The following is a 20795-nucleotide window of genomic DNA, read 5'->3' as shown; positions in this document are numbered from 1 at the left end:
TCTCGGCATGCCGATTTTATTGAGAGAATACACTGTGCAATTTCCGCAGGTTTCTTATATGGAATTGACACGAACGGTACAGATTTGGGCGTTAAAATTGTCAGTGATTTGGAAATTTTACTTATAATGAAGAACGATATTTAAAAAAAAAACTATAATGATCTTTGTCGACAGGCATAATAATACTTGTTTATAAACCATTTTTTGTGGACCTTTGGATTGAATATCAAGTTCGATTGATCCACACAAGAACCCATTCAACAATTGCTTTAAATCAGCTAATTCAACCAATTGTAGCTCGCCACGTCTTAAAAAAAGAGTATAAGTTGGGCTTTTATGTAGAACACTACAGCGTTTTAAAAACATGGCTGTATTACAGAACAAATGAATTTTTGTTTACTGATCTGAAGGTCTCGGGACTAGAAAGCTCACAGCTGAAAATATTTTTCTTTGATTTTTCAGGATGTTTCACGTAACATTTCCAAAATTCCAAAATCCATCCATTATGCTGGAGACACACGGTGCTTTATGTTTAATAAATGTACCGAATTAATTTATTAATATATGTTCCATAAATTTTAAAAATAATTTCCTCGTGTCCTGGGAAACTCAAAACCTGCGGAAAAAGTTGACGATCTGACTCAAAATATGGTTGAATTTCACTGTCGGAAACTCGAGTTAATATCAAAAAAACATTAGACGTGCATGCAGAAGTGACAAAACAGCCTCTGAATTAAATTCCATTCGACAAGTTGTCTCAAAGTTGCATGATATAATCGTAAACTACACTTCGTATAAAGAATGACAACACTGCATGGGGTTGTTGAATAGGGTAGAGTAGTCAACAATGATAAAATGGATCTCACAAGTCGAAGTTTCAACCAATCAGGCTCATATTTGGGGGAAAGGTGTGTCTACTGGATACACGTCTGCCTTAATAGTGGCTTTGGTTATGGACGCTCCCTTGCAAAATTATTCATAAATGTTTGATTATGGGGTATCAAAAAATCAAATTATTCGCTCTACAGCATTGCCTTGGCGTTCTCGATTGCGAGATTCCTACTCGAAACTAGGTGTCCGAAGGCTTGATTGTTGAGGCAATTGCAAACCTCTTTTTACACCTTAGCTTCCATCTACCCCGGGATTCGAGCTGACGACCTTTGGATTGTTAGTCCAACTGCCTACCAGCGACTCCACCGAGACAGGACCCAGGGAGACGACTCCTACACCTGGACTGAGCTAAAGACCTAACCTTTGTAGGTTAGTCCGGGACCAACATTTACTTCCCTTCCGATGGAAGGCGTGATCAGACAAATCTCGTCTCGAAAAATGTCACCAGGACCGTCTGGGATCGAATCCAGGCCGACTGGGTGAGAGGCAATCACGCTTACCCCTACACCACGGTCCCGGCCAAATTATGGGGTATACAAGTAAAATATGACTGAACATTACATTTTTGCTCATAGCCTGTCATTAACACACAAAAAAACTAATATTTCTCCAAATTTCTTTTGTCATTTCATAGGGCATGAGTTAGGCTAAAATGGACTTTTGTTAGATTTGACCAAAATTAAGAATATACCCAGTATCCAGGACTGTCTCATTGTTCCCCACTCTTTTCAGCCCATGGGTAACAATGAGACATTTTGATTTTCTTCAATAAACTTTTCAAAATCTAGGGAAATCCTTCAAAACATGAATTGAAAGTAATTTTTGGCATATTTATTGAGTTTGAACTTCATTTAACCACAAATATCAAGTTGTTTGGTATAAATAAATTTATTTATCAAAATTTAAATGCTTTTTAGTATGACTTTTGTTAATTAAAGTTTTAAGTTGACAAAATTGCTTTAAAATGTTCAAGGCAAGGCACCTGCAATGGAACAATACACAAACATGATGTTTTACTAGAACATTTTTGATTTTCGTAGAGTGTCTCATTGTTCCCCAGCTGTCTCATTATTCCTGCCAAGTGCGTCTTCAATGAGACAGTTGAATAACTCTGGCTGTAGACGTCAAAAAGCTTCTTTAAATATGGGGAAGAAAAAAAAACTACAAAAATCGTTGAAAGTTAAAAACCAAAAGTGTCTCATTGATGACTACCCTACCCTGTCTAAGGATTTAAAACGATTTTTGGGGATCTGTGAAGGTCATAAGGCCACATGAAATAGAGTCCTCAACTCAACTTAATTTGACACAAAATTGACTTGCGACAAGCGCGATCTTGACGATATCTAAGCATTACTCCCAATATTGGTAATACAACACACAACGGATTGTTTCACCGCCAATAATATGATGAGCAAAGTTAGCTTTACGCATTCAACGACGATAAACAAACCTTGATTCGTTGGTTTCTGATGTTCTTGGTTTTGGTTTTCGCTGTTTACGCACATAAACTATACTCAGCCTGACCCCAAAATGACGCTCACGTGGCCCGATTTGAGCGCTCGGGTCAGATGCTCCATGTCAATTATACGTGTATGGGAAACTCGAAACGTGTTCGAATTGAATCCATTTGCGGTTTGTGAGGCTTTAAAGGGTTGAATGTTGTGCTTTGGTTGGCACAGTTTTGGGCAGGCCCGTAGCCAGGGGGGGGGGGGCTACCGGGCTGCAGCCCCCCCCGAAATGTCTCCAATTTTTTTTTAAATTGTACTACCTTAAAAAAATTCAAATCAATGATTGTGTGTTCTCTTCCCAGAAATAATTTGTAAGATAGAGAATCAAGAACTGATTAATCAAATCAAGTAATTTGCCTGCCCATTGCCGGGCTCAGTTTTTGTTGATTATGGATCCAATATTTAAAAATTGAGCTGCAGATTTGTACATTGTTCCATTCAGTATCATCTCATTTATCTTGTAGTTTTAGCTTTACATTGGTTAGGGTCGTCCAAAGCTGTGCTTACTTGGGGCTATCTCCTGAAATCAAAGATTTACCCATCACTAGCCTAAGTTCCAAAATTTGAGCTTTTTCTGACCACTGACCACCAAGTTTGAGCAAAATCGTCAAATTGTATGGAGAAAAGCAACTGTTTCAGTTTTTGACCAATGGAAGGCGCAATAACTATCCAGTTCTTACCAATTTTCAGAACTAAAATCTTCTTTAAATTTGTAAAAACTTTCCCGGTGTCTTCAGGATTATTTTTTAGGTTTTTTTGCTAAAAAGTTATTAACCTTCGAAAATAGCAATTTCCGAGCGGACTGCTCTAAGGGGCTACATAGAAATAATTACCGTCATCTGGGGCGAATCGGGACTACAGTTTGAATAGGGACAGCAAAAATCCTTAGATCTCGTTGTCTTATTTATTGTAGAGCTTAAGTATGACCCCTGAAGAACCAGAAAATAATTTAGCATTTTTGGATTCAATGTGGCGGCCAAAATGGTGGTCATGAAATATTTCTGGTGTTTTTTTAAAGGTCCAATAAACAAAATTTCCAGTTTTTGCTTTTTGTGTGCTTTTGAAATCGCCCTGAGTCAGGGGTATTAAAAACACCCAAAAAGCAAAAACTGAAAATTTGGTTTATTGGACCTTTAAAAAAACACCAGATTTGTTCAAATTTAACTAAAATGTGGTTGCAGATGTCGAATTTGATGTTAAAAGCAAGGAAATAAAACCTTCCTAATTCGATTATCCGAAGTCCTTCGAACTTCGGATAATCGAAACTTTGGATAATCGAGGCTTCGGCTAGTCGAATTTGGACTGTAAAATTAATAACCCTCCTTTATTTGCATTAAAACCCGTTACATTTTTCAAAATTTACCATAATTTCTCAAAAATATTTAGATTTTGTTTTCAAAAACGAAAGCATTTAATATGAAAACATTTGAGTGAATTTCAACTATTATCAGAAATACACTTCTAATTTTATCGTTTTGGTTTTAAGAACATGGTTAGTTACATATCTGAGACCATAGAGAAAAATGCTTAAGAAGTATCTGCGTGTATTTTTTATTACTTTTTCGTAAACCTTTTTTCCGAAACCACTCGTCCAAATGCTTTCTTTTGGTCACATTTTTTAGTTTCCACCGTGGCCAATCTCCAATTTTTATTTAATACATCAAAAGTCAGAAGATCAACTAAGTAAATCCTTATTATCAACTAATTTTCACTTTGTGCATGACCCTGGGATTTTTAAAGGAAGAAATAAAATGATAAAAATATTCAAAACGTTAAAAGAAATTATGCTCGGATTCAAAAACTCTGAAATTAAAAATCTATTTTTTCGATTCTACGGATTAGAATTTGCATTTTGAAAATTTTAAAATGTCTTTATTATTTTTTTTAAATTTATTATTTCTGAATATCAATTGTAAATATTTTCCAAAGTTTATGTTGCCACCCTTTCAAAATCGGCCAAAAAACAGAGAGCAAATACAATATTTTTTTAAAAAATAGCTTCACAATTTTAATGGAAATGGAAGTCTAATCAAGTTTTTTTTTAAGACCAGCGACCAGGTCGGTTCGGAAAACAAATTTGAAATGTTTTTCCTGCTTTGATTATCATATACGACATGTTTGGGCTCGTTTAAAAATATTCAGAATTTTTGTAACATGTCGCGGAACCGCGGAAATTTTTTTTTTCACGAAAAAATCATTTCGCCTTCAGCTAGATATTTTGAAAACTTATGATGCAAAACAACTATACTGATTTAAAGTGTGTTTTGAAACACTTTTTAGATAATAAAACCATAGCTTGTACTTCTAATTTTTAACCCTCTCGACTTTGGTCAGAGTTTAGCGACATAAACTTCAGAATAATATTCGCAACGGCCTAATTAAAGATTTAAAAATTTTACACTTTTAAATTTCTAAATTTTCATAATTTTTGATTTCAATTTTTTTGGAATAAGACAAAGAAATGTCAGAAATCAAAAATAAAAATAATAAAAACATTAAAAATTTAAGAACACAATTCAACAGAATAATTTCAAAAAAATCTGAAATTTCAATAATAAAAAAATCTAGAACTAAACAAATTAATAAAATAATTATTACTTAAAAAATCCTGAACTAAAAAAAATATCATTTTAAAATAAAGTTATTCAAAATCCAATAAATTATGTTTTTTCAATCTGAATTTTTTGATGCTTTAAATATTTTTATGTTTGAATTCTAGTATTCCTAAATTTATTTATTTTTACCAGGAAATTAAGTGATTATTGCGATGGCTTTTCGTAAACCTTTTCTTGACCGTTCTTGAGAATTTTTTTGTATGGAGTTTTAAGAGTCTCCGTACTAAAGGACATTTTTTTTTAAATTTTCGTTTGAATGTAAAATATAGCTCTTGTAGCTAAATTCAGACTAAGATTTGATTTACAGGAAAAATCTTATTAATTTAAGAATTCTTACATAAAGTATTCTTTACTTTTAAAACATAAAAAATGTAAGATAATAATTACACATGATAATTTCAAAAAAATCAGAAATTCTAAAAATGAAAAAAATCAAAAACTTGAAAAATTTTAAAATAATTACAACTAAAAAATCCTTAAATAAAAAAAAAACATTTTTTATCATTTTTGAATAAAGATATTCAAAAAATAATTTTCAATAATTTCAATAAATTATGTTTTTATAATCTAAATTTTTTGAATTCTAGTGCAGTCTAAGATAAGATTTACAGGATAAAATCAATCGATTTATAAATTCTTACATAAAGTTTTCTTTATTTTTAATTTAGCAAGGTTTCGTAAATATAAAATTTCTAAACCATAAAATGTGCAGGATTTTATTGCTTGAACAAACATCGAGTTTAGTAAATGGTTACAATCCTAAATTATTCAACATGATTGATTAAATCCCAGAAATCCAAAAAAAGGATTTCATTTGTGTGTGTTTTTTGTTTTGCTTAGAAATATTCAGAGAGTCTTTTCTAGAACCACCACAGTCAATTTTCATTATTTTTCCATTTTATCTTGTAAAATCATATTGGTATCAAAACTTATTTAAAAAAAATATATTGTTTTGACAGTTATTTCAAAATAAAGAAATAAGTGAATTGAAGATTTTAATTTGTTAATCGTGTTTGCATTTACAATTTTTATCGTACATTTTTTTTTTCAAGAAGATGTGTCTCAGGAACTAATAGATCAATCTACAATGGTTCTTAGTCTTTACACGAAAAGAACAATACAAAATTTGCTTGATGTTGCTGTTATATCATTTTCATTGAAATACTTGTTAAATAGTTTGTACACTATTTTCAATAAATTGGATAATGTTAATTTTTGCGTTTTTTATAAAATAGGCACTTTAAAGCTTACTGTAGATTTATTTTTTTATCCATAAAAAATGAATAATTTCTATGAATTCAAAGACTTTTAAATATTTTGACTCTGGATATCTTTAATAATGTCTTTAAGCATTTGTTGATACTCTTTGGTTTAAAACCGTTTATTCGATCGGAAAATTTTATTTTTAATTTAATATTTTTTTTAAATTTCGAAGATAAGCAGCACTTCAACGATAGATTGAAATTTTATAAAAAAGTACCTTTAATTAAAATGTTATTTTTTTTGTCAATTTTTAAAATTTTATTTTTGCTCAAATTCTGGACCAATTTTTCAGAGTACAATGAGTAATGAATTTGAAAATGGCGTTAAGTCGGAATATTAAAGTTAAACATGAATCGTTTTAATGTTTGATGGAATCGAGAATGTTTTTAACGGTTACATATGCATTTAAAAATGGTTACATATGCATTATTAACAACTCTTCCTGTGAATATTTTGGCGTTAAAATTTAATACATTTTATCTAATTTTTTAAACACATTAAAATTAAACACAAGCACTGATTTCTTTTTCTTCAAATCTATTTATTAACAGATATCCATTATAGGCCTATAGGGTCGTCCAACCATGGAGACACTTCAGAAGCCGGAATTTTAACGATTATAATTTTTTGTATTTCATTAAAATTATTTATTTTTGAGCGTACCAGAAGCTTTGCAAAATATGAAATGGCTTCTATAGCTTAGAACAATTAAAATAAAACTTTGTTCAAGTTTCTATATAAAATTTTAAGAAAAACAAATATTCCAGTTATGAGTTTTATGTTGTGCTAGAAAAAATGAAAAATGTCAGATAAACCATCACAATTATCACACAGCTGAAAATGTAAATCCAGACGGTTTAAAATTTGATAGTTCAAATTTACCAGTTTGTTCGTGGGTTTTTCTCTCAGTATAAAGTACAGAAAACATAATAATTAAGGTTAGATAGATCGATATTTATTAAACATTTTTTTTTGCTTTCAATAATTTGATTCAAGTTATGTATATTTTAAATTTAGCGACAGTTTATCACGAAATTGGATTACAATTAATTAAACAATTCAAAAAAAGGTTAAAAAAAACACTTTCTTCTCTACTCCTTTAATATAAATTAGCTGTTCAAATAAAGAAAAAAAATACGAAGGAGTTTCTTCAATAAAGACATTGAAAACTTAAGATGAAAATCTTTGAAAACTTTTTTTCATACATTACATTACAATTTTTACAATTCATCTCAATAATTATATCACAAACCAAGTGATGGTATAAATGATTTGCTGATTTTTATACTCCTTGAATTTTTGCACCCAAGCCCCCCCCCGAACAAAAATCCTGGCTACGGCCCTGGTTTTGGGCCACGCGGATCTGCCGAGCCAGCAACTGGCGCCGTCGGCAGTGATGGCCGGGGCCGGTGGACCGAGTTCCGGCGAATGGACTGGAACAAACGGAATTAAAAGAGGAGAGCTTTGGTCAGAGCGCGTGCTGGAAATGGGAGGAAAATAATAGGTCTGGCGTGGAAATGAAATCCTGTGGACTAGACTGCTTCAAGGCTGCTTCCTACGGAAATTTTGATCCTGATATAAGAGTAATAAAAACAACATCAACTAACCCAAAGGGATATGGGTGTGGATTAGATATTTGAATACAATTTCATATTAACATAAACAATCTTTATCGTGTAAATCAGCTTCTTAGTTCTTAATTCATATTATCCTTAGTTCTAGAATTTAATATAAGTGAAAATAAGTGGTAAATCAAAAGTTAATTCATGTATAAACAAGATGTACACTAATAGTTATAGTTATTGTTAGTTACTATGGGTAAGACTTGTCGTCTTCCAAATGTTTGTAATAAAAATTGTTTTCAGCGTTTCAAAAAGCTTCGAATATCCCAACATGTTGAACCAACCTACAGTACATGTATGACAGTGTGAGAACTAGAGCAAAAGCTTCTGTTTGAGTCTGTATTCAGATTTGTGCCTTTGAATGAGGCATGGCGCATCTCTTTGAAAACGGAGCAAAACAACAAACCAACACTCGGACGTTGAGGCGCGAATGCTTTTAAAGTCAAAAATAGATACGCAAAATAAAAGCATCCCGAATAGCGTAAAAATACAAACGTTGACGAGTTCTATGCTATGCTCGAAATTAAAAAGCTTGTTTGAGGGGCAGAAGGAAATGTTGAGATAAATCTTCTTTAGAGAACTGCAAAGTATTAGGCAGAGTGCTTCCCCTGCGTTGGTCAAGGATGAAGAGAAGGATTCGGCGGGAATTCCATTCTGCCCTGTATTGCGTGTCGTTCTTGATCTGTCCTGTGGGCTAATTTGCTAATGATTATTTGGGATGAAATCTTATTTCAATAAATAACCAGGTAGCAGTTATTGATCAGCGCGCCCGAGTGCTTCTAGCAGATGCGGCGAATAAAGCTAATTTAGGTAATCTCAAATACTCAAAACTTTAAAATTCGATATCTCTGGAACGAAACATATTCCTTTCTGTCGATAAGTGATTCTTATGTAAAATTGGCCGGGGAATACGATGGCGAGGTCTTATTTAAAAATAAACAGGGCTGTTTTGAGATACGGCCATTATACCATCGCACAGTGGGGCGAGGTGGCAATCTAGCGGGACAAAATTAATAGCGCTCTGGGGTTACGTCCTAGAGCTTCGGTGTCTTCAGCAAAGTTGCTCAGAAAAATCAGGGCTACATTTTGGTACTAAAATGTAGTTCCAATTTTGGCCGCATGGGTGGCGCTGAAATCTAACTTTTTCCAGTGACCTCCTAGCGAGCTGGTGTCTTCGACAAACTTGTAGATCTCGCCAAATTACGTAAAGTTACCCAACATGTCAAAATTCTTAAAAAATAACTGTGCAAAGTAACAGTTAGTTGAAAAATAAACAAATTAACTTGCGGGCCAATTGTACAAAATTGGTTATTTAAAAAATGAAATTACGTTATTTTCATTTAAAAGACTGAAAAATTATCTATCACTTGAAGTTTTTTTTAATTTCTGTTATTTTTTGGAAATTTTTGGTATTTAAAAATAATCGAAAACAGAAAATAACAGTTGTCTATCAGTTTTGTAGATTTTATTGTTTTAGGTGTTTGAAAAGGTATTTAGTTTAATGTTCTTGTGTTTTCATTGAAATTTGAGACCATTTTTAGGTGACATAAAATCTGATCAATTTATGTAATGGCGTAATTTTATCTTTCAATCAATTGTAACGTTTTGGACGTTATTTTGCAACAATTAGACTTTGGCCATGGTCGAGTGGAGGCAAACAAAAATTAAAAGAAATATAAAAAGTGAGATTACAAGTCAGAATTTAAACATTTCAATAAAAAAATGGTTATAAAATGTGTGTACTCTTGATTTGCAATCATTATTTTCAAAAATATAAGATTCGGCAATAAAAAAACATTTTAGCGATACTGTTCATCAAAAATTTAATTAAATAAAAATTGTTTTTGAATGAACCCGAACATGCACAAAATTATTCTTAACGCAGAGCAATTCATTTTAAATGGATTTTAGCTGACTGCACATAAGTTTCCACTGAAAGTTTGATTTTTTTTTTGGAAAAAATATGCTCTACTTCTGATTTGTGGGGTGGTGACAAAAGCATTGAAACATACAGTATGTAAAAAAAGTATGTTTACACCCCTTGAGCACTATGCACAAATTGTGATGAAACATGTAAACAATTTAAAGTTTGACAGAAACCTAGTACCTTTTGTTCAGAAATTCATGCCGAATATTTTGCTACAAAAAGCTGATTTCAATAAAAAGTTATAAACAAATACTATTACAAAAATCAAAAAAGGTGCGAAAAAAATGTGTACACTTTTCGAAAAATTAACATACATAAAGTTATTTGTTGACATATCACCATAAATCCAGTCTCCCAACTCCAAATAGGCATCTTTGACTGGTTAAAATATAATTTGGATTGAATGTAAAGTTTACTAACTACTTAGTATAAATGTTTATATAACTCTGGAAATTCTATATAAAACTAATCTAAACTTAATTTTGCATACTTTTAATTTAACTAGATGTCAATATCTTACCATAGAATTGCTAAATAAACTTTTTGAATCGTATACTGGTTCGGATGCGACGAAGTACTAAGTAATTTTGACGAAGTTTCTAAGAAATTTTGTCCCGCTAGATTGACTGAATATTCATAGCCTAATTATAACTATTTTTAAAACTAACTGTAACTTTGCACAGTTATTTTTAAGAATTCAGATATGTTCGGTGAGTATACGTAATTTGGTGAGATCTACAACTTTGTCGAAGACACCAACTCGCTAGGAAGTCACTGGAAAAAGTTAGATTTCAGCGCCACCTATGCGGCCAAAATTGGAACTACATTTTAGTACCAAAATGTAGCCCTGATTTTTCTGAGCAATTTTGCTGAAGACACCGAAGCTCTAGGACGTAACCCCAGAGCGCCATTAATTTTGTCCTGCTAGATTGACTGAATATTCATAGCTTAATTATAACTATTTTTTAAACTAACTGTAACTTTGCACAGTTATTTTTGAGAATTTTGACATGTTCCGTGACTATACGTAATTTGGCGAGATCTACAACTTTGTCGAAGACACCAACTCGCTAGGAAGTCACTGGAAAAAGTTAGATTTCAGTGCCACTAATGCGGCCAAAATTGGAACTACATTTTAGTACCAAAATGTAGTCCTGATTTTTCTGAGCAATTTTGCTGAAGACACCGAAGCTCTAGGACGTAACCCCAGAGCGCTATTAATTTTGTCCCGCTAGATTGCCACCTCGCCCCACTGTGCATCGGATTTTTTGCTGTTAGGGACCGATTTAGTCTGGAATTTCGTTGGTTTTGAGAACTGTCAAATTTCTATGGGGAGATTTTGTCACATGTCAATTCCCGATAAAGTGACAAGAAGAATTGAAAAAAAATCTAAGGGATACCCCCTGGCTCGATTCTTTAGGTAAAAATAAGTTACTGTGCCAATTTTGAGCCAAATCAGTTAATGCTTAAAGGTAGCTTTTTATCGTTGAATTTTGTATGGATAAAAATCATTGTCAAGTGTGAGATCCTTAAGTAAAATTTTATGACAAACAACTTTGTCGAAGACTGCAAAACGATCCGGGTTAACCTTGACAAGTAATTAGCGATTTTTTCACCAACTTCAACGATCTATAGCTACCCTTAAACCTTAACGGGTTTGGCTCAAAATTGGCACAGTTACTTATTTTTGTCTAAAAAATCGTGACAAGGGGTATCCCTGATGACGACTTTTCCATTGTCACTCTAACGCTTAACTACTGTAAATATTTTTGATTGTATCTCGAAAATCCAGCAACCAACTGCAACCAATTTGTGGGACAATGCACAGAATGGTCAGTCCAACAAAACGTGTTTGTTATTGTTAATCTTTACATTTTTGGTTGAACTTAATATCGCGTTTTTTCTTGTAAAATGTCAAAAAGCGACGTGGGACAAGAAAGCATGAGCACGTCGACATGTCCACAAACGAACTCCGAGCGGATATCTTTCCCACAATGGCCATTGGTCACAGACGCACTCACAGCAAAGAAAATATTGTCACGATTGCTGTTCCGGACGGGTGCGGGACATTTCGCCGAATGTCGTTTCGCCGACGGTCATTTCGCCGAAGGTCATTCCGCCGAATGTCGTTTCGCCGCATGGGACGTTTCGCCGAATGAGACGTTTCGCCGAATTGACAAATAATCGTAAAATAAATATATAAAATGGACACAAATTGTATTAAAATATTTTGAAAAAGTATAATGTCCCTAAAAGGTGATTTTGCAATCTTTTTAAAAAATTTTTTTTGTTTATTAGTATGTTATTTTATAAGTTTATGCATTATAACATGCATAAACAATCACTTAAAAAATAATCTAGTTGAAAAAAATTGTGCGAGTTTTTGCATTTTTTCAAATATAAGCAGTTATTTAATTACAGCAAACAATTTTAAATCATTTCTGTGAGTTTTTGCATTAATTTCTGTTAGTTTTTTGCATTCTTGTTTTAATAAATCATTTGAATTATTTCTGTGAGTTTTTACGTTCTGTAAACCATGAGCAGTTCTTTTAGTTTTCTGCTTATAATTTTGATAAATTTCTGTTAGTTTTTGCATTCTTTGTTTTTTATTATATTATTTGTATAATTTGTGTAAGTTTTTGTATTCTTTCCAACATGAGGAGTTCTTTTGATTTTCAGCATAACATTTTGGAAAAATGCCGGTAGTTTTTGCATTCTTCACTGAGCATATTTTTTAAATTATTTCTGAGAGTTTTTGCATTCTTTCAAACATGAGCAGTTCTTTTGATTTTTAGCATAACATTTTGGAAATTTTTTGTTAGTTTTTGCATTCTTTGTATTTAAGCATATTTTTTTTTTAATTATTTCTGTGAGTTTTTGCATTCTTTTAAACATGAGCAGTTCTTTTAATTGGCTGCTTATAATTTAGATTATTTCTGTTTGTTTTTGCATTCTTTGTTTTTCGAGATTTTTTTTTTGTATAATTTTTGGGAGTTTTTGCATTCTTTCAAACATGAGCAGTTCTTTTGGTTTTCAGCACAACATTTTGCAAAATTGCTGTTAGTTTTTGCATTCTATATTTTTGGCATATTTTTCAATTATTTCGGTGAGTTTATGTATATTTAGTTTTTTAAGCATATTATTTCTATAATTTTTGTTAGGTTTTGCAATCTTTCAAACATGAGCAGTTTTTTTAATTTTTATCATAACATTTAGAAAAATTTCTGATAGTTTTTGCATTCTTCATTTTTTAAGCAAATTATTTGTATTATTTCTGTGAGTTTTTGCATTCTTTGAAACATGAGACGTTCTTTACTTTTTTAAATTATTATATTATTATCTTGCCACTCCTTCTCAAGTTTGCATGAGTGAATTACAAGATGGCACTTCAGCGAACAAATAGTATAAATTGTACAAAAAAGTTAATTTTTATTCAATTCGGCGAAACGTCCATTCGGCGAAATGACTTTCGGCGAAACGTACCATTCGGCGAAACGACATTCGGCGAAATGACCGTCGGCGAAACGACATTCGGCGAAACGTACCAGATCCGTTCCGGACGGATCCATCTATTCCATCTGTAACACTGAAGTACTTCCCCGGGCGGGACTATCCGACAGCTGGAAGATTTCCGCTGCCGTATGGACACAATAATCTGCTCCTGGTGGTCGGACGACGACCAGGGCTTGGCACGTTTTCCGTTCCGGCTCCCGTTCGCTCACGGAGAACTTTTCATTTTCATTATGCGCAAATATGTGTAGTTTGCCTGCACAAAAGATGTACGCTTTACGACAATGGTAATTCCGTACGTTTTTATTGGGCACTGGTACATATTTCATGCATACAAATGGCTGCTTATACGACTGGGCGCATCCATATGGACTCGAGTGCCGGTCGAGAGTCAGTGGCCCTTCCCTGGCCCTGGCCCCGGTTGCTGGTGGTCCACAGTGAGTGTGGTCTGGCAATAAAATCTTCTGGTAATGAAACTTTCTTGGTTTCCCCCGGCTTGGCTTGGCCATTTGCAGTTTGGTTGCGTTTGCGAGGGTGTTAACTTGAAAATTGTGTAATTTTGATAAATTGTGCTAGTATGTGCGTGGACTGGTTCAATTTATGTTTGTTTATTTTACACACATTTGGCGAAATTGGGAATGTGTTTTTCTTTACAAGATTTTCAACTGTTCAATTATAGCAATTTTGAGAAATCGTGTATTTTTTTTGTGATAGATTCTTCACGAAATGACTTACTTAAGCCATGGATTTCGTTAAAGTTAAGGCATTGAACGCAGTTCATCACAAATCCAGATAGGTTCTGTTTCACAGTCAATTAGTGCTCCTGAGAGAAGAAGAGTAGTTTGTTCAATCAGGACCACTGATTTCGGTAGTTTAATGAGTTTGTTCCATTGAACAATGGTGTCGCCTAATGTGACTTGCACAATAATGAGGAGAATAGTTTTTACTCCATCAATACCCTCTTCAGTTAGTTAATGCAACAAAATCTGTTCAAATGTGTACCCAAGAGGCAATTGTTAAACAATACACAATCGTTTCCCCCCAGACAAACGGACGTCTATCGTGATGTTTTAATATTTGTGTTGTGTCAATATTTCCATCGCAAGTACAGGTGTTGTTTCTCAACAGAAGTCAGATTTGTAGAAGGATACAAATACTTTTTTTTCCAGAAAAGTCATCTGGAAGCAGAATGAGCTCTGTTTTTTTTTTCTCATGTAGCTTCTTGAGTTGGGTTTCAACAAACTATGTTTAATCGCCAGTACACAAATTTCGTACACACATTTGTCGTGTTTTAGCGCTAAATTTAGAAAATCCTTAAATGTTCAAAAAAAATATTTACAGGAAAATTTATTAACAATTTCTACCGAATAGTATCCCTAATTTTGCTGATCACAATTTGATCTTTGATCCCTAGCATAGATTATGAATTTTACTTTTTTACGAGACATAATTAAAATATAAAACATCTCGAATTATAAATTGATTGCCTATAAGATCTCATTTCAGGCTGCAGTCTAGCAATAAGTATGGTAATCTATATTGTTTACTTAATGTGTGACATTATCTGCACTGCCGATGTTCGCATAAGAGTCCCATACGTATTTTCATCACCATTGAGTTAATTATCTTTACTCAGCTAGCTGTATTTTCATATGGGACTATCATGCGCCCATGAACAATGCAGCTGAACAAATTTTAAATCACATTACTATATAAAGCTGCCACGATTGCTATGTTCAATCTATTGTGAATCTTGAAAAGTGCCAGTCGTGATCCACGTAGCGAAAGGAAAATTTCAAAATGAAAATACAATCTGGATTAATTTTTACTGTTATAATTGCTTTAATAATGGTGAGACTAATAATTAAGTTATTAAAAGCAGTGGGACAATGCTTTGAAATGAAGTGTTGACCAAAAGATCGAAAATCGTCGATAAAACATGTGTTATGATACTCGATTCCTTTCTTGAGTCCTTTTAATTTGATTAAAACATAAATAAAAAACATAATGTTTCAGGATGTTTTTAGAAAGTGGTAATTTGTATGGAGTTCCAGATTCAAGTGGTAGAATATCAGCTCACCCATAAGAAAAAAATGGAAGAAAACAGTAAAACTATTCCACTGCTGGTGCTCCATTGCTTACGTGGGTATTTCAAAAATCCATACGTGGAAACACAGTTATTCAAGGCACTTCCACAAACAAAAACAATTGTTTTGAAAAAACCTGCTTCATAATAACATGCATCTGGAGTTTTTTTTGAAAAGGTCCAATAAACCAAGTTTTCAGTTTTTGCATTTTGGGTGTTTTTAATACCCCTGACTCAAGGCGGTTTCCAAAACACCTAAAAAGCAAAAACTGGAAATTTGGGTTATTGGGCCTTTTCGAAAAAAAAAAAGAAATCCAGTCGTGATCATTACACTAACTTCTCTTTTTTCAGATTTCCAAAACACATGCAAACTTATTAGAAATGACAAGGAATCAAGTAGCTTTAAAAATTGATGAATTATTCAGAAGATTATTTCCAATATCATCATCTTCTTTTCACGATGGAAATCAAAGTATACCTTCAATAATTGAAAAAATACAAAACATAATGAATGAAACAACACCAAAGTTATCAATTAAAAATACAACAAAACCAAAAATAATTCCAAAATCGACGGAAGAGCAAGCAGAGTTCAGAGGTCCAGAAAATGTGAATAAAGCGGATTCGCAAGATGATGAACTGGATGAAGATTATACAGTGACTTTAAAGGAAAAACCTACAATGCCAACAGACGGGCTTACAAACACCGCAGATGCTGAAAACAGAACACAATCGCCTTTGACAACATTATCACAGCCATCAAGTGCTTCTTCTGTGTTACCAGATGAGAAAACTGAGCCCGGAGAAGATGGAAGTGAGGAAGAAGACAATGTGCCCACAAAGGAAGAGATAGCAAGTGGTTCTACTGTGTCACCAAAACAACAGCCCGAACAGGCTGAAACAGGAACAACATTATCACAGCCATCAAGTGCTTCTTCTGTGTTACCAGATGAGAAAACTGAGCCCGGAGAAGATGGAAGTGAGGAAGAAGACACTGTGCCCACAAAGGACGAGATAGAAAGTGGTTCTACTGTGTCACCAAAACAGCAGCCCGAACAGGCTGCAACAGGAACAACATTATCACAGCCATCAAGTGCTTCTTCTGTGTTACCAGATGAGAAAACTGAGCCCGGAGAAGATGGAAGTGAGGAAGAAGACAATGTGCCCACAAAGGACGACATAGAAAGTGATTCTACTGTGTCACCAAAACAACAGACCGAACATGCTGCAACAGGAACAACATTATCACAGCCATCAAGTGCTTCTTCTGTGTTAACAGATGAGAAAACTGAGCCCGGAGAAGATGGAAGTGAGGAAGAAGACACTGTGCCCACAAAGGACGAGAAAGAAAGTGGTTCTACTGTGTCACCAAAACAGCAGCCCGAACATGCTGCAACAGGAACAACATTATCACAGCCATCAAGTGCTTCTTCTGTGTTACCAGATGAGAAAACTGAGCCCGGAGAAGATGGAAGTGAGGAAGAAGACAATTTGCCCACAAAGGACGAGATAGAAAGTGGTTCTACTGTGTCACCAAAACAACAGACCGAACATGCTGCAACAGAAACAACATTATCACAGCCATCAAGTGCTTCTTCTGTGTTACCAGATGAGAAAACTGAGCCCGGAGAAGATGGAAGTGAGGAAGAAGACAATTTGCCCACAAAGGACGAGATAGAAAGTGGTTCTACTGTGTCACCAAAACAGCAGCCCGAACAGGCTGCAACAGGAACAACATTATCACAGCCATCAAGTGCTTCTTCTGTGTTACCAGATGAGAAAACTGAGCCCGGAGAAGATGGAAGTGAGGAAGAAGACAATGTGCCCACAAAGGACGACATAGAAAGTGATTCTACTGTGTCACCAAAACAACAGACCGAACATGCTGCAACAGGAACAACATTATCACAGCCATCAAGTGCTTCTTCTGTGTTAACAGATGAGAAAACTGAGCCCGGAGAAGATGGAAGTGAGGAAGAAGACAATGTGCCCACAAAGGACGAGATAGAAAGTGGTTCTACTGTGTCACCAAAACAGCAGCCCGAACAGGCTGCAACAGAAACAACATCATCACAGTCATCAAGTGCTTCTTCTGTGTTACCAGATGAGAAAACTGAGCCCGGAGAAGATGGAAGTGAGGAAGAAGACACTGTGCCCACAAAGGACGAGAAAGAAAGTGGTTCTACTGTGTCACCAAAACAGCAGCCCGAACATGCTGCAACAGGAACAACATTATCACAGCCATCAAGTGCTTCTTCTGTGTTACCAGATGAGAAAACTGAGCCCGGAGAAGATGGAAGTGAGGAAGAAGACAATGTGCCCACAAAGGACGAGATAGAAAGTGGTTCTACTGTGTCACCAAAACAACAGCCCGAACAGGCTGAAACAGGAAAAACATTATCACAGCCATCAAGTGCTTCTTCTGTGTTACCAGATGAGAAAACTGAGCCCGGAGAAGATGGAAGTGAGGAAGAAGACAATGTGCCCACAAAGGACGAGAAAGAAAGTGGTTCTACTGTGTCACCAAAACAGCAGCCCGAACATGCTGCAACAGGAACAACATTATCACAGCCATCAAGTGCTTCTTCTGTGTTACCAGATGAGAAAACTGAGCCCGGAGAAGATGGAAGTGAGGAAGAAGACAATGTGCCCACAAAGGACGAGATAGAAAGTGGTTCTACTGTGTCACCAAAACAACAGCCCGAACAGGCTGAAACAGGAAAAACATTATCACAGCCATCAAGTGCTTCTTCTGTGTTACCAGATGAGAAAACTGAGCCCGGCGAAGATGGAAGTGAGGAAGAAGACACTGTGCCCGAGAAGGATGAGAAAGAAAGTGGTTCTACTGTGTCACCAAAACAGCAGCCCGAACATGCTGCAACAGGAACAACATTATCACAGCCATCAAGTGCTTCTTCTGTGTTACCAGATGAGAAAACTGAGCCCGGAGAAGATGGAAGTGAGGAAGAAGACACTGTGCCCACAAAGGACGAGAAAGAAAGTGGTTCTACTGTGTCACCAAAACAGCAGCCCGAACATGCTGCAACAGGAACAACATTATCACAGCCATCAAGTGCTTCTTCTGTGTTACCAGATGAGAAAACTGAGCCCGGAGAAGATGGAAGTGAGGAAGAAGACAATGTGCCCACAAAGGACGAGATAGAAAGTGGTTCTACTGTGTCACCAAAACAACAGCCCGAACAGGCTGAAACAGGAAAAACATTATCACAGCCATCAAGTGCTTCTTCTGTGTTACCAGATGAGAAAACTGAGCCCGGAGAAGATGGAAGTGAGGAAGAAGACAATGTGCCCACAAAGGAAGAGATAGAAAGTGGTTCTACTGTGTCACCAAAACAGCAGCCCGAACATGCTGCAACAGGAACAACATTATCACAGCCATCAAGTGCTTCTTCTGTGTTACCAGATGAGAAAACTGAGCCCGGAGAAGATGGAAGTGAGGAAGAAGACACTGTGCCCACAAAGGACGAGAAAGAAAGTGGTTCTACTGTGTCACCAAAACAACAGCCCGAACAGGCTGAAACAGGAAAAACATTATCACAGCCATCAAGTGCTTCTTCTGTGTTACCAGATGAGAAAACTGAGCCCGGAGAAGATGGAAGTGAGGAAGAAGACACTGTGCCCACAAAGGACGAGAAAGAAAGTGGTTCTACTGTGTCACCAAAACAGCAGCCCGAACATGCTGCAACAGGAACAACATTATCACAGCCATCAAGTGCTTCTTCTGTGTTACCAGATGAGAAAACTGAGCCCGGAGAAGATGGAAGTGAGGAAGAAGACAATGTGCCCACAAAGGAAGAGATAGCAAGTGGTTCTACTGTGTCACCAAAACAGCAGCCCGAACATGCTGCAACAGGAACAACATTATCACAGCCATCAAGTGCTTCTTCTGTGTTACCAGATGAGAAAACTGAGCCCGGAGAAGATGGAAGTGAGGAAGAAGACAATGTGCCCACAAAGGAAGAGATAGCAAGTGGTTCTACTGTGTCACCAAAACAACAGCCCGAACAGGCTGAAACAGGAACAACATTATCACAGCCATCAAGTGCTTCTTCTGTGTTAACAGATGAGAAAACTGAGCCCGGAGAAGATGGAAGTGAGGAAGAAGACACTGTGCCCACAAAGGACGAGAAAGAAAGTGGTTCTACTGTGTCACCAAAACAGCAACCCGAACAAGCTGCAACAGGAACAACATTATCACAGCCATCAAGTGCTTCTTCTGTGTTACCAGATGAGAAAACTGAGCCCGGCGAAGATGGAAGTGAGGAAGAAGACACTGTGCCCGAGAAGGATGAGAAAGAAAGTGGTTCTACTGTGTCACCAAAACAGCAGCCCGAACATGCTGCAACAGGAACAACATTATCACAGCCATCAAGTGCTTCTTCTGTGTTACCAGATGAGAAAACTGAGCCCGGAGAAGATGGAAGTGAGGAAGAAGACACTGTGCCCACAAAGGACGAGAAAGAAAGTGGTTCTACTGTGTCACCAAAACAGCAGCCCGAACAGGCTGCAACAGAAACAACATCATCACAGTCATCAAGTGCTTCTTCTGTGTTACCAGATGAGAAAACTGAGCCCGGGGAAGATGGAAGTGAGGAAGAAGACACTGTGCCCACAAAGGACGAGAAAGAAAGTGGTTCTACTGTGTCACCAAAACAGCAGCCCGAACATGCTGCAACAGGAACAACATTATCACAGCCATCAAGTGCTTCTTCTGTGTTACCAGATGAGAAAACTGAGCCCGGAGAAGATGGAAGTGAGGAAGAAGACAATGTGCCCACAAAGGACGACATAGAAAGTGATTCTACTGTGTCACCAAAACAACAGACCGAACATGCTGCAACAGGAACAACATTATCACAGCCATCAAGTGCTTCTTCTGTGTTACCAGATGAGAAAACTGAGCCCGGGGAAGATGAGAGTGAGGAAGAAGATACTGTGCCCACAAAGGACGAGAAAGAAAGTGGTTCTACTGTGTCACCAAAACAGCAGCCTGAACATGCTGCAACAGAAACAACATCATCACAGTCATCAAGTGCTTCTTCTGTGTTACCAGATGAGAAAACTGAGCCCGGGGAAGATGAGAGTGAGGAAGAAGATACTGTGCCCACAAAGGACGAGAAAGAAAGTGGTTCTACTGTGTCACCAAAACAGCAGCCTGAACATGCTGCAACAGGAACAACATTATCACAGCCATCAAGTGCTTCTTCTGTGTTACCAGATGAGAAAACTGAGCCCGGAGAAGAAGGAAGTGAGGAAGAAGACAATGTGCCCACAAAGGACGACATAGAAAGTGATTCTACTGTGTCACCAAAACAACAGACCGAACATGCTGAAACAGGAACAACATTATCA

General features: G+C 35.9%; 1 protein-coding gene across 2 annotated transcripts in view; it reads right to left on the bottom strand.

Moving 5' to 3' along the window:
* LOC120421143 (protein eva-1) overlaps positions 1–20795 on the bottom strand; it is a 273706-nt gene that overhangs the window by 36279 nt on the left and 216632 nt on the right. The window lies entirely within an intron of this gene.

This window comes from Culex pipiens, chromosome 3 (genome assembly GCF_016801865.2).
Source record: "Culex pipiens pallens isolate TS chromosome 3, TS_CPP_V2, whole genome shotgun sequence".
In the NCBI taxonomy this organism is placed as follows: Eukaryota; Metazoa; Arthropoda; class Insecta; order Diptera; family Culicidae; genus Culex; species Culex pipiens.
The sequence above is the reverse complement of the archived record's forward strand: the minus strand, read 5'-3'. Positions and strand labels throughout refer to the sequence as shown.